Source organism: Schistocerca nitens, chromosome 2, assembly GCF_023898315.1.
Source record: "Schistocerca nitens isolate TAMUIC-IGC-003100 chromosome 2, iqSchNite1.1, whole genome shotgun sequence".
In the NCBI taxonomy this organism is placed as follows: Eukaryota; Metazoa; Arthropoda; class Insecta; order Orthoptera; family Acrididae; genus Schistocerca; species Schistocerca nitens.
In genome coordinates, this window is record NC_064615.1 from 566,763,062 (window position 1) to 566,775,107 (window position 12,046).

Below are 12,046 nucleotides of genomic sequence, written 5' to 3' on the forward strand. Positions count from 1 at the left end.
TGTATGAGACAGGCGAAATACCCACAGACTTCAAGAAGAATATAATAATTCCAATCCCAAAGAAAGCAGGTGTTGACAGATGTGAGAATTACCGAACTATCAGTTTAATAAGTCACAGCTGCAAAATACTAACGCGAATTCTTTACAGACGAATGGAAAAACTGGTAGAAGCGGACCTCGGGGAAGATCAGTTTGGATTCCGTAGAAATATTGGAACACGTGAGGCAATACTAACCTTACGACTTATCTTAGAAGAAAGATTAAGAAAAGGCAAACCTACATTTCTAGCATTTGTAGACTTAGAGAAAGCTTTTGACAACGTTAACTGGAATACTCTCTTTCAAATTCTGAAGGTGGCAGGGGTAAAATACAGGGAGCGAAAGGCTATTTACAATTTGTACAGAAACCAGATGGCAGTTATAAGAGTCGAGGGGCATGAAAGGGAAGCAGTGGTTGGGAAAGGAGTGAGACAGGGTTGTAGCCTCTCCCCGATGTTATTCAATCTGTATATTGAGCAAGCAGTAAAGGAAACAAAAGAAAAATTCGGAGTAGGTATTAAAATTCATGGAGAAGAAATAAAAACTTTGAGGTTCGCCGATGACATTGTAATTCTGTCAGAGACAGCAAAGGACTTGGAAGAGCAGTTGAACGGAATGGACAGTGTCTTGAAAGGAGGATATAAGATGAACATCAACAAAAGCAAAACGAGGATAATGGATTGTAGTCAAATTAAATCGGGTGATGCTGGAGGGATTAGATTAGGAAATGAGACACTTAAAGTAGTAAAGGAGTTTTGCTATTTAGGGAGTAAAATAACTGATGATGGTCGAAGTAGAGAGGATATAAAATGTAGACTGGCAATGGCAAGGAAATCGTTTCTGAAGAAGAGAAATTTGTTAACATCGAGTATAGATTTAAGTATCAGGAAGTCGTTTCTGAAAGTATTTGTATGGAGTGTAGCCATGTATGGAAGTGAAACATGGACGATAACCAGTTTGGACAAGAAGAGAATAGAAGCTTTCGAAATGTGGTGCTACAGAAGAATGCTGAAGATAAGGTGGGTAGATCACGTAACTAATGAGGAGGTATTGAATAGGATTGGGGAGAAGAGAAGTTTGTGGCACAACTTGACTAGAAGAAGGGATCGGTTGGTTGGACATGTTTTGAGGCATCAAGGGATCACAAATTTAGCATTGGAGGGCAGCGTGGAGGGTAAAAATCGTAGAGGGAGACCAAGAGATCAATACACTAAGCAGATTCAGAAGGATGTAGGTTGCAGTAGGTACTGGGAGATGAAGAAGCTTGCACAGGATAGAGTAGCATGGAGAGCTGCATCAAACCAGTCTCAGGACTGAAGACCACAACAACAACAGAGAAGTATGACTTGAACAGTTTCTACACGTTTCTATGAACTGAGTTGGTGGCATTGGAAACAATTTCTATAAGACTGCAAATACAAAGACAAAAATGCCATTATGCTAATTACTTACAATCGAAACTCTAAACCGAAGTATTTCTGGAGACGTATTCGTTCGGCTATCTTTATAATACTGGGTACCTGCCGCGAAAATATTTTGATACTCACTGTGTCTATACGAAACCGTTATCTATGTGATTGTCTGTCTGATGCCAGTAATACCAGATATGTCATATTTTTATCGCCAGATATCTGGAAACGATCATAAAATTTTGAGTGTATTGTAGTCCATCCGAGGATATGTACCTGTCTGTAAAATTTATCAGTGATATCCAGTCACTGTTTTTGGATAACCAAGTATTTTTGCTACAATGTTTCTACAGAAGAAGTCAATAAGTGAAGCAATGCTATACTCTAACAGAAGAACTTATGCGTACGTCGCAACGACTGGATGACATCTGCTGAATGTGTTGGTTTTTTTCATTTACAGAGTATATTTTGAGATTTCACAGATGTTAGTCCTGATGGTTGAGCGAACTAAAACCTGGCCTCACCAGATAACTTCGAACTATTTTGCTGAACTGTTATCAGAGATTGTTGGTATTTTATTAGCTATCTGTTCTACTTTATTGATTATTTGAGATACGACTGCAGGATTTCTTCAGGTAAGTTGCTATCTGAAGACCCAAATCATGATTTTTTTCTGTTTACTTCCAATTTTCTTTCGTATTATTGCTTAATTTCGTTGTTTAACGGAGATCTCTGTGCTCCTAATTTAACTTTCCGTGCCGTTTGAGAATCGCTGGTTCACTTCGCATAAATGTAATCTGGGATCAAAGATACTGCTTATACTTTAAAAGCCTAGAACGCTTAATGCTCCACAGCTTTTATGTACTTGTTCTTCTAAACACTTTATGTTTGAATTCAAATAGTAGTTTGTTGTCCCGTGGAGTTTGATGACGACCTTCTTGTTGTAGGCCTACGATGGAAATGCTTGACACGCAATAATAACATTGTTAGCATTTGTAGCCATTTTTTCTCAGCTGCTTCTTCAATTTTGTTTATCATACTGATAAGAACAAATGTTATCGACCTCAGAGAAACGTAGCCTCAACCAGGCCTAACGTCGAAACTAACAAAAAGCTACATTAGCTAGTAAGTAACGTCAATGATATTTTTTTGATGTAGCTCATGACGCATTATCATCTTCTATTCCTAAAGTGGAGACTGGTAAAGCGAACCATTCTTGAAAAAATGCTAAAAACGTCAGGTGGTGATAGTGTCTTTATTGCACCCACTATTCCTTGAACATTATTTGCAATAACAGATGCAGCCCGCACTCCGCAGACAATACTATCATCAAAGTCCAACGCATTTTACTTGGAATGTAGTGATAAATAGCGCCACACTGTAGTTTATAGTAAGTAAACAAGTCATTTTACGTATTAGTCACAAATTCTTTCAAATATAGCAAAACAAAAAATAGGTTATTGATTTCGGTATGCCAATAGACGTAACATAATTTTTTCTCTCAGAATGTTAAAATACAAAATAAAGCCACCATCTGTTTGCAAGGCCTACAAGGTTAACACTACAGGGTGTTTCACAATTGTTGTGTTGACTACTGTGGGAGTCAGCACAGACAGAAACAAGGAAGGAGAGAAGTTGCGATGGGCAGTGGCAGGAATCCAAAATCATGACAGGAATCCAAAATCATCTTTACAAGACATTTTCTTATTAATAGAAAACTTCATTTTAATTAAGAGAAGAAGCAATACTTACCTTCCTGTGATGATGATGTTTGGTTTGTGGGGCTCTCACTGCGTGGTCATCAGCGCCCGTACAAAGTCCAAATTTTTGCACAGTCCAGTTCTTTTACCCAGTCTAATCTAGCCTCTGTCACGAATCTTGATGATGATGAAATGATAAGGACAACACAAACACCCAGTCCGAGGGCAGAGAAAATCCCCAACCTGGATGGGAATCGAGCCCGGGACCCCGTAGTCGAGAGGCAGCAACGCTCGCCACTAGGCCACCAGCTGCGTACTGTGCTTCCTGCGCCTCCTACATACAAGTACTTTACTCTCTATTACTACTCTCAGGACGCAGGCTAAGTAACGTCGTCTTATTACTCGAAGACTGCGGCCGAACCGGGCCTGTCAGCGACGGGCGGCTGATTTAATCAGTGTTGACAGGGGGCGCTGAACTCTGTGTTGCTGAAGATAGGGCGCTGCCCGCTCTTTCCATTGGCACGCCGGTCAGCGCCTTCTTGATGGTGTTTCGCGGCGCTGCGCTGGTTGGTGTGCAGTCGATGCTTAAGAATTGCACAAAAATTCATGTTACACACTTCTAGAAGTTGCAGAGGAGACTTAGTAGATCAAGCTGTACAAGGGAAGCCATGTCCGGAAACGTCATCCAACGATGCCACAGAGCGTCAAAGTTACAAGCCTGTGCACATGTGTAATCAGATAAATCTTTTGTACAGATACAACATGACACAGGCACAAGAACGTATGTATGACATCACGGCAAAATCGAATACCGCACATTTCCCCACCAGGGATGCCATTTATGGCTAATAGCCATCATGTGGTTTAAGAATCAGTGCGTTACTCACTTCTCTGAATTACCATAAATTACAATTTACTGGTATAACAATGTCTGAGGAGCGTAGTTCTATCCTGCAATATCAGAAGAAGGCTCCAAAGTTCAAATACTTCCAACAACCTGGTGTCATGTGCGATGTCATTGTCCCAGTACATAGGCAGAACGTAGATATTGTGTCTGTCACTTTTGATGAGAGGCTTTTGCGGAATTCCAATGAAACGTGCTACGGTTTTTGTCACAACGAAATAATTTGGTCGATAGGGATGCGACTGGGTTTTATTATAGAGGGTGAACCACAGAAGACCTCTTTTATCTTGTGAACAGTTCCACGTATCGAAACGAGGTTTTCGGCAAATGACAGTATACTAAGGGGCATGTGAATTGGTAGATGATAAAGTGTCTTAACTTTTGTATCGATCGAGATAGTGAAGGAAGTTTGATTTTCACAATAGAATGGTGTACTTTTTAATGGTATCTGAAAGCGCTTGAAAAGTCGTAAACAGTGATACAATGCTTGTTAATGTTGAGGTTGAAACTCTTCAGAAGAATCCGAGAAATGTACTAAAATTGGAAAACAATGTGGCCAGAGTCACTTATTGCGGTGCAAACACAGCGAAGCAATACTCTCAGGCTAGGTTCCGTCGTTGTATGCAGGAAGGCAGGCCTACACTACTAAGATAACTGTATTCTCTGTATGACATAGCTTGCCGTTCATTTTTAGAATATTTCTCGGATTCTTTTGCGAAAATTTTCAACATCAGCATTGTCAAGCATTATATCGCTATACTCGTCTTTTCAGGAGCTTCCGGATGCCGTTGAATTTAGTAGCTTATATCATTATATTGAAAAATCATACTTGTATCAATAGCTCGATTGATACAAGTGTTAAGACTCTTTAACGCATACCAAGTTACATGAAAAGCTTATAAGTGTGTTGCAGGGCAGATTGTGCTGAGGAATTATTGTTTAGGAAAAGGTTCTATACGTTGCGCCTTTTCAGAGTTAATTAACATTGAAGTCAGCCAATCAGGCATGTTGCGCATGAAAATTCGAGGGGCTCTACAGAGACTGTGTCACATAATGCGTCCTACATTTGGTTTACTAAAACTGAACAAGAGAGCGATACAAAAATTGGACATGGGGCGGTAGTAAGTATCAAGCCAGAGCAAAAATCTGCGCAGTCTCGTGCGCTACCATCTACGCTAGGAAAACAACTGACACTAGTCGTATCTGGCGGGTCGCTTGAATTTGCTCGGCAGTGCCTGATTGGCTAACTTCGAAGCTAATTAACTCGGAAACGGTGCAACATACGAATTTTTTTCTTAACTGCTATTTCTCAGCACAGCCTGCCCTGCAGTAACCCTACAAACTTTTCAATGTGTTCCTGACCACCATGTATAGGACAAATTAAACGTTCCCTAGCTTAAAACGTAATTTGCTTTGCTCCCAGGTGACTGAGCTAACTCCACACTTCCTGCTGGCACGCCATCGGATTAGCTGACTAGTTGGTGTGACCTACTTTGCTTGGTGATGTTTGTTACAGTGATGATTATGCATGGAGTGATCTGTTTCTCCTTGATATATGAATTGTTTATCTAAAATTAACTTGAAACTGATACCTTAAAACAACACGATACTGAGAGGTACTATCGCGCCATTTCCGACTATATCCGAATTTTGTTAGCATAAATAAATGGAAACATGTGATCTGGCGCGCAGACGCGAGAATAATCCCTTCTAGCTATCATTAGAGCAGCCAATCATAACACAAGTAATTTCTGTTGACACAGTTTTCCCTCGTGCGCTGCAGTGAGATAGCATCGGTTGTAGGGGCCTCATCCCATCTTGTGAGTCATACGTCTGTTACTAACCGGTCGCTCAACTCATCTATCGGAATAAAGTGATGGCTCCACCTACCAGAAAAGCTACAATATTCACCCCATTCGCCACGATGTTGCAAATTCGCTTGAACTTTGCACGCCACAGAGGCGGATGCATCGCGGCGAGAGGCGAGGGACAGTCTGAGGAGGCTGTGAGCAGGAGCGTGGTGCCGGCGGCGCCTCACGTCAGCCCGCCGTTTCCTCCCGGAAGCGAGCGAGACGAGACCGAGACGAGTCGGCAGCTATCGACGGGCTCCGGGCGCCGGTGGCCGCGCATGCGCCTCGGGGTCCGCGACCCGCCGTGGCGCGCCGCGCGGAGGGTTGCCGATCGCGCAGGCGGCCACCGGTAATTGGCAAAGTTGGCAGGCAGGCCGGCAGCTACAGGCAGCGAGCGGCCCATTACCCACCACCGAGCCCTCCAAACTGGTTGTTTACGCTGCGTTTCGGGTTTCCGTAAAAGTCCCTCTCCCCCGCAACCATCTGCGTTATTGTATTTCAGCTCCGTAGCAAGAGAGTCTGTAGTATACAGTAGGTTGTTACACGCCGTCTAATCCAGTGTTTGGAACTCGCTTTGTGTGTCGGTGTCCGCTTGCCCATTCGCCACCGTACGTGTAAGCCAAAACGTGCAAGAAACCTGAAATATCGTTAAGGTATGTCCACACGATGCATCTTCCGTTGTGCGCAATCGCAGACGCAGGGGAATAAAAGGGCATGCACAAAAATTTGTGTAAAGAACGTATTTAGGCAAGGGTGTTCTCGCTTTCACATGTTGCTTTATTGCGCTAGCAGTCTGCTACGAATCCTCGTCTCTGCTTGAGAACCTGTGTTGTTTTTATTGTGATGAAAAGGTGACAGAAAAAGAAAACACAAAAGTGACTGTAGGTAAAAAAGTACATAAATAACCAGTGTACTAGAAATACGAAGTCATGACAACGTTTTGTCTGCAATTTTCAGGAGCAATTCTCAGCGACATTTTATATTTTCTGTTTGAGAAACTGCAGCAACAAGGATGGCATTAAAATTTCGTTATCTAGTAAACGGAAACTTACATACCAGTTTTATCTCAAAATTTTGTACGTGGCTGCACGTTCAGAGACCGTGAGTAGTTACAACTGAAAGAAAAACAGCCCTCAGTCACTATTTTTAACGAATTAACCGAGCTTCAACACTGCTAGGAGTGTCTTCCTCAGAATTTAAATTAAAAAATGGTCTATAACATTGTCACAGAATTATGGCTAAAAACGTATGATAAGTACAGAATCATCGTGATTGCAACTTGTAACCGCGCAAGCAAAATAATGTTCAGATCTGTGTGAAATCTTGTGGGACTTAACTGCTAAGGTCATAAGTCCCTAAGCTTTCACACACCCATGCCCGAGGGAGGACTCGAACCTCCGCCGGGACCAGCCGCACAGTCCCTGACTGCAGCGGCTAAGACCGCACGGCTAATCACGCACGGCTAACCAGAAAGCAACGAGCAGCCGTTAGTGGCTCGCCATCACAATTTTTATCTTAAATATCTTTGTGCCTAATGCCCTTCTGGTATATCTATTATTTTCTAAATGACATATAAGTACTGCCAGTCTTTTACGATGATTCTATACTTATACTCTGTATCATACTTTTTAGTCATAATTCTGTGACCATGTTAGAGACCTTTTTTTGATTTAAATTCTGAGGAAGACACTGATAGCAATGTTGAAACACGGTTAATTCGTTAAAAATAGTGACCGAAGGCTGTTTTCTTTCAGTTGGTACCAGTTTTATCCATTTGTTCCGCATTTCAAAACAAAGCATTTCAATGATTATTCCGGAAACTGAGAATACATAAGGGAGGATCTTAATCGTTATATGAAGGTTAATTAACTTTTAAGTGCGTCATTTGTATTTTATTTGTTTACCCAACTTTAAGCTTGTAGATTAACATCCTCTGACTCTACAAATTAGGGAATTTCGTAGACTCCGAAATCCACTAGAATGACGGTTGTGGTTTTCAATTTTGCATTTATTGCATCATCAAAGTCCTTCATTTCCACTTCTACTAGTCTGTTGAGAAGCTGCACATACCCCATTCCTTCTTTTGCTCAGATGGCAGTCTTCATAGAAACATGAATGTTTATCCACAGATCTGACGTTCGCTTTTCATAAATTTCTAGTTTATCTTCTCTGTTTTCCTACTTCGAAACTTACTCCTTACGGAATAAGATTAGAGACTTTTTATCTAACATTTGACGCTCAGGGCAACAGATCTGAAATTTTTATTCAAATAATGTTAGGAAACGACATTCTATACGACCTTTTTCTTTGTCTGTAATTGTCTATAAACTTAGGCGCGCTTCTTTTGGAGTCAGCAGACATTATTTCTCACAAATCGCTTCACATAATAACCTCAACATACTAACAATCAAACATACATGGCCCCAGCTGCCTGTCGTGTGCTAAAAAGCGTAAAGATTCCCACCGAAGGCGAATAGCAATGCACTTTACGGACGGCCTCCATTTCCAAGAAATTACACATGCACAAACGCCCATGTGTAGTTGCGCTGTTGGAAATTTATGCACATCCGCAAATTTGAACACAAAAAGATGCATCGTGGGGACGCACCTTTAGTCAAACACCATGGAGTTCAAACAGTATAGCTTTGTAGTTATTAGATGAGGCCATAATACACGTCTTCGATGCGCTGCAGAAAATTTGTCCCAGTTTTTTCCTCCGACTGAAACTACGATAGCAAAATATCTTTGTAGTTCTAGGACTATTTTAATCTTTGTTGTTAATAGATACAAAAAGCCCAACGAGACGATGTTATTTGGCAGCGGTACTCCTTGAAACACTGTCTCCACATTGTTCACTAATTTTTCAATCCGTCAACCTATTAGTGCTTCCACAGCGTCATACTGTTTGCAGTGGTATTACGAACTATGTACAGCGAAAGTTCTTTTATTCTTTTTCGGAAGTTATAATACTGAACAGCATTACAAACCGTAATCCGTAACGTAAGCTCGCAGAATTCATTAAAAACTGTTACCTTTTTTTGTGATCTTCTCCACTTGCTCTAAAGTACAATTTTACTGGTAAGTCCGTAGCTAATAGAATATATGTTTTGAAACTATCTGTCAAACACTTGTTTCCAAAATAAAAACTGCCACTTATGCAGTCTCTATTGGCATCAACTGGGATAAATCTTTCGTATTAAAATATTCCAGTTGCCTTTCCACAGAAGTCACACTAGGGTTTTTATCTCTCAAGGACACGATAAAGAAAGAAAAAGTTGTTACTGGTGAGTACGAATCCGCCGACTGTAATTTTAATAGATATTTCCTCTAAATATATAAAAATTTCCAAATTAATTACGTTACTTGGACGGATTCGGTTCCGTGCATCTCCATAGGGGCCTCATAAAGTAAATTACTCATGTCGCCCCCCGCAAAGGCTATCGCGCAAAAAGGGTGGTGAAACGTTACAATAAATACTTTCGGTGCCAGATGGAATATTATGATCTCTGTAGAAAATCAGTAGTAATGTTAAGTTTGATCTTGTTTCGTCACATTCTGGTATCTTTACTTTTTAGCGATGAATAGTTTTTGGACAGATGAGAGTATGTCCGTTCATTATTTAATAATAACCATTCAAGAGAAGAAATCGGTGTACAAAACTATTATTCTCCTATGATACTTTTACTGTAGAGAAGCGGGAAGAGTTTAGCGGTTCTTCCAGGCTGTGAAAGGAGATAAGGGAAAAACGATTTATTCTTGGCTGTCTTGGGCTTTGTCAAAATGGCCGCTTGCTCGTTACGTAAAAATTAAGTCTGTAATTCTAACCATTTCCAAGAGGCTACAGTCTTTAACTTCTCGATTTCACGGTAAAAACATTAAAAGAAGTAATAGTTTTCTCCAGGTCGGCTCATCAGAGAAGACCTCTGCGTTCTGCATACCGATCTAAAGCGAGGTAGGTATTCCTTTTCCGTTAAACTAACATAATCATTAAATATGGCACTAGGAAATAATCCGTTCGTACCTCTCTCGCTAATGAAGTTCCTTTTGTGTGCTGCGACTACCGATTCCATCGAGAATCATCCTCAGATTGAGGGCCTATCTGATTTTCACAATTATTAAATTATTTTTTCCTCACGAAACAGTCGACAGCTTTTCTGTACCCGCCAGTAAATGCAAGTCGCACAGGGGATTTGACAGTGGCACATTGTCGGAAGAGAGCACGTGTTGCGGGTTTCCTGCAGAGAGCGTTCCGTTTCCAGATTGATAACACAGGGGCATCACAGAGTACGACTGAAAAGGCGCGGCAGCTGGAGGCGAACTGCAGAGTTGAAGTACTCTCGACAGTACGATTAGACACACCGCCAAATTCTGGCCACATACGGACCAAATACAATGTCGTGTCCAACACAGTGAGATGGTGCTCCAACAGTTAGACCAAAGCTGCACAGACGTGGACATTGCCAAGCGTGGGAAGTCCTGATCTTGCACCATGTGATCTCTGTCCTTTCTGGCTTGTGGAGGAACGGGACGGGACAGGTGGCGACATTGTCTGACTGGTGTCTATGTCGAAAAATAGTGTAATTTATGGTATCGTGTGTCTGTGTCACTTTCACGTGTAGTGTAGCAGACAATGAAGTTATTTTGTTACCATAATAATGTGTAACTTACTTTCTGAAGTTTCCTCTTACATATGGAACGACGTCGATCACTATTACAGAAAGAGGGGAGCTTTTGCTAGTTACATGAAGACGAACATCTTGTAACATCTCCTCTGAAGTTTCCCTGCGTGATAAATTAAAATTATTTTCATTTCACAATGATTATAAATCCATATTCTTGAACAAAAAAAAAACTGGTTCAAATGGCTCTAAGCACTATGTGACTTAACATCTGAGGTCATCTGTCCCCTAGACTTAGAACTACTTAAACCTAACGAACCTAAGGACATCACACACATCCATGCCCGAGGCACGATTCGAACCTGCGACCGGAGTAGCAGCGGTGTTCCAGACTGAAGCGACTAGAACCGCTCGGCCACAGAGGTTGGCTCTGGACCAGATACACTTCTGGAAACTTTGTATACACACTGCGTGTTCAATAAGTAATGCAATACATTTTTTCTAGGTCAATTTCGGTTGGAAAATGAGAAATTTGTTGTGCGACATGGTGGAATATTCTCGCTTCAGGCTCTATAATGTCATGAAATTCCCAACAGGTGGCGGCGCACTAAGTAGCCTTCCAGATAGCGTCTGTATCCGAAGTGAGTTCCAAGCAAAGAGCTGTCATCGAGTTTCTTTTGGAGAAAAATCACAGGATCGCAGTTATTCACAGGCCTTTGCAGGATGGCTACGGAGCCCTGGTAGTGAACAAAAGCACGGAGAGTCGTTAGGCTAGGCGTTTATCGTCATCGGATCAACGTCGCTCAAACATATCCAATATCACGCAAGCCATCCGGCCGCACACAGCTGTGACTCCTACGACATAGAACCCGCCGACACTCTCATTCCAAGTGATCGACGGATGACAACCACACAGTTCACTCCACAACTGGACGTCTCTGTTGGTAGTGCTTACACAATCGTGCATGAGCAGGGATACTCAAAGGAGTGTACCCGCTGAGTCCCTCGCCGCCTAACCGAAGATCATAAAAAGCAACGAAGGACACCTGTGAGGGATCGCCTGCTCGTAACGAAGCTTATCGTGACGATTTCTTGTTAACATCATCACAGGTGATGAAACATGAGTTCATCACTTCGAACCAGGAACATAACGGCAGTCCATGAAGTGGTGCCACATCATCTCCCCTCCGAAGAAAAAGTTCAAAGCCGCACTCTCAGCCGATTAAGTCATGGTGACGGTCTCCAGTGACTCTGAAGGAGATCTCCTCCCTCATAGAGCAACGATCAATTTGGAAGAGCATTGCGCTACCCTCAGGGCATTGAACAAATGGCTTTAGCGTGTTCGCTGCAACAAAAATGCCAACTAACATCTCCTACATGACAACACAAAGCCTCATACAAGTCTGCGCCCCTGAGAAGAGCTGACAAAACTTCATTCGACTGTTCTTTCTTATCCACTCTACAGCCCGGATCTCGCACCTTCTGACTTCCATCTGTCTGCCCCAGTGAAGGATGCACCCGCGGGA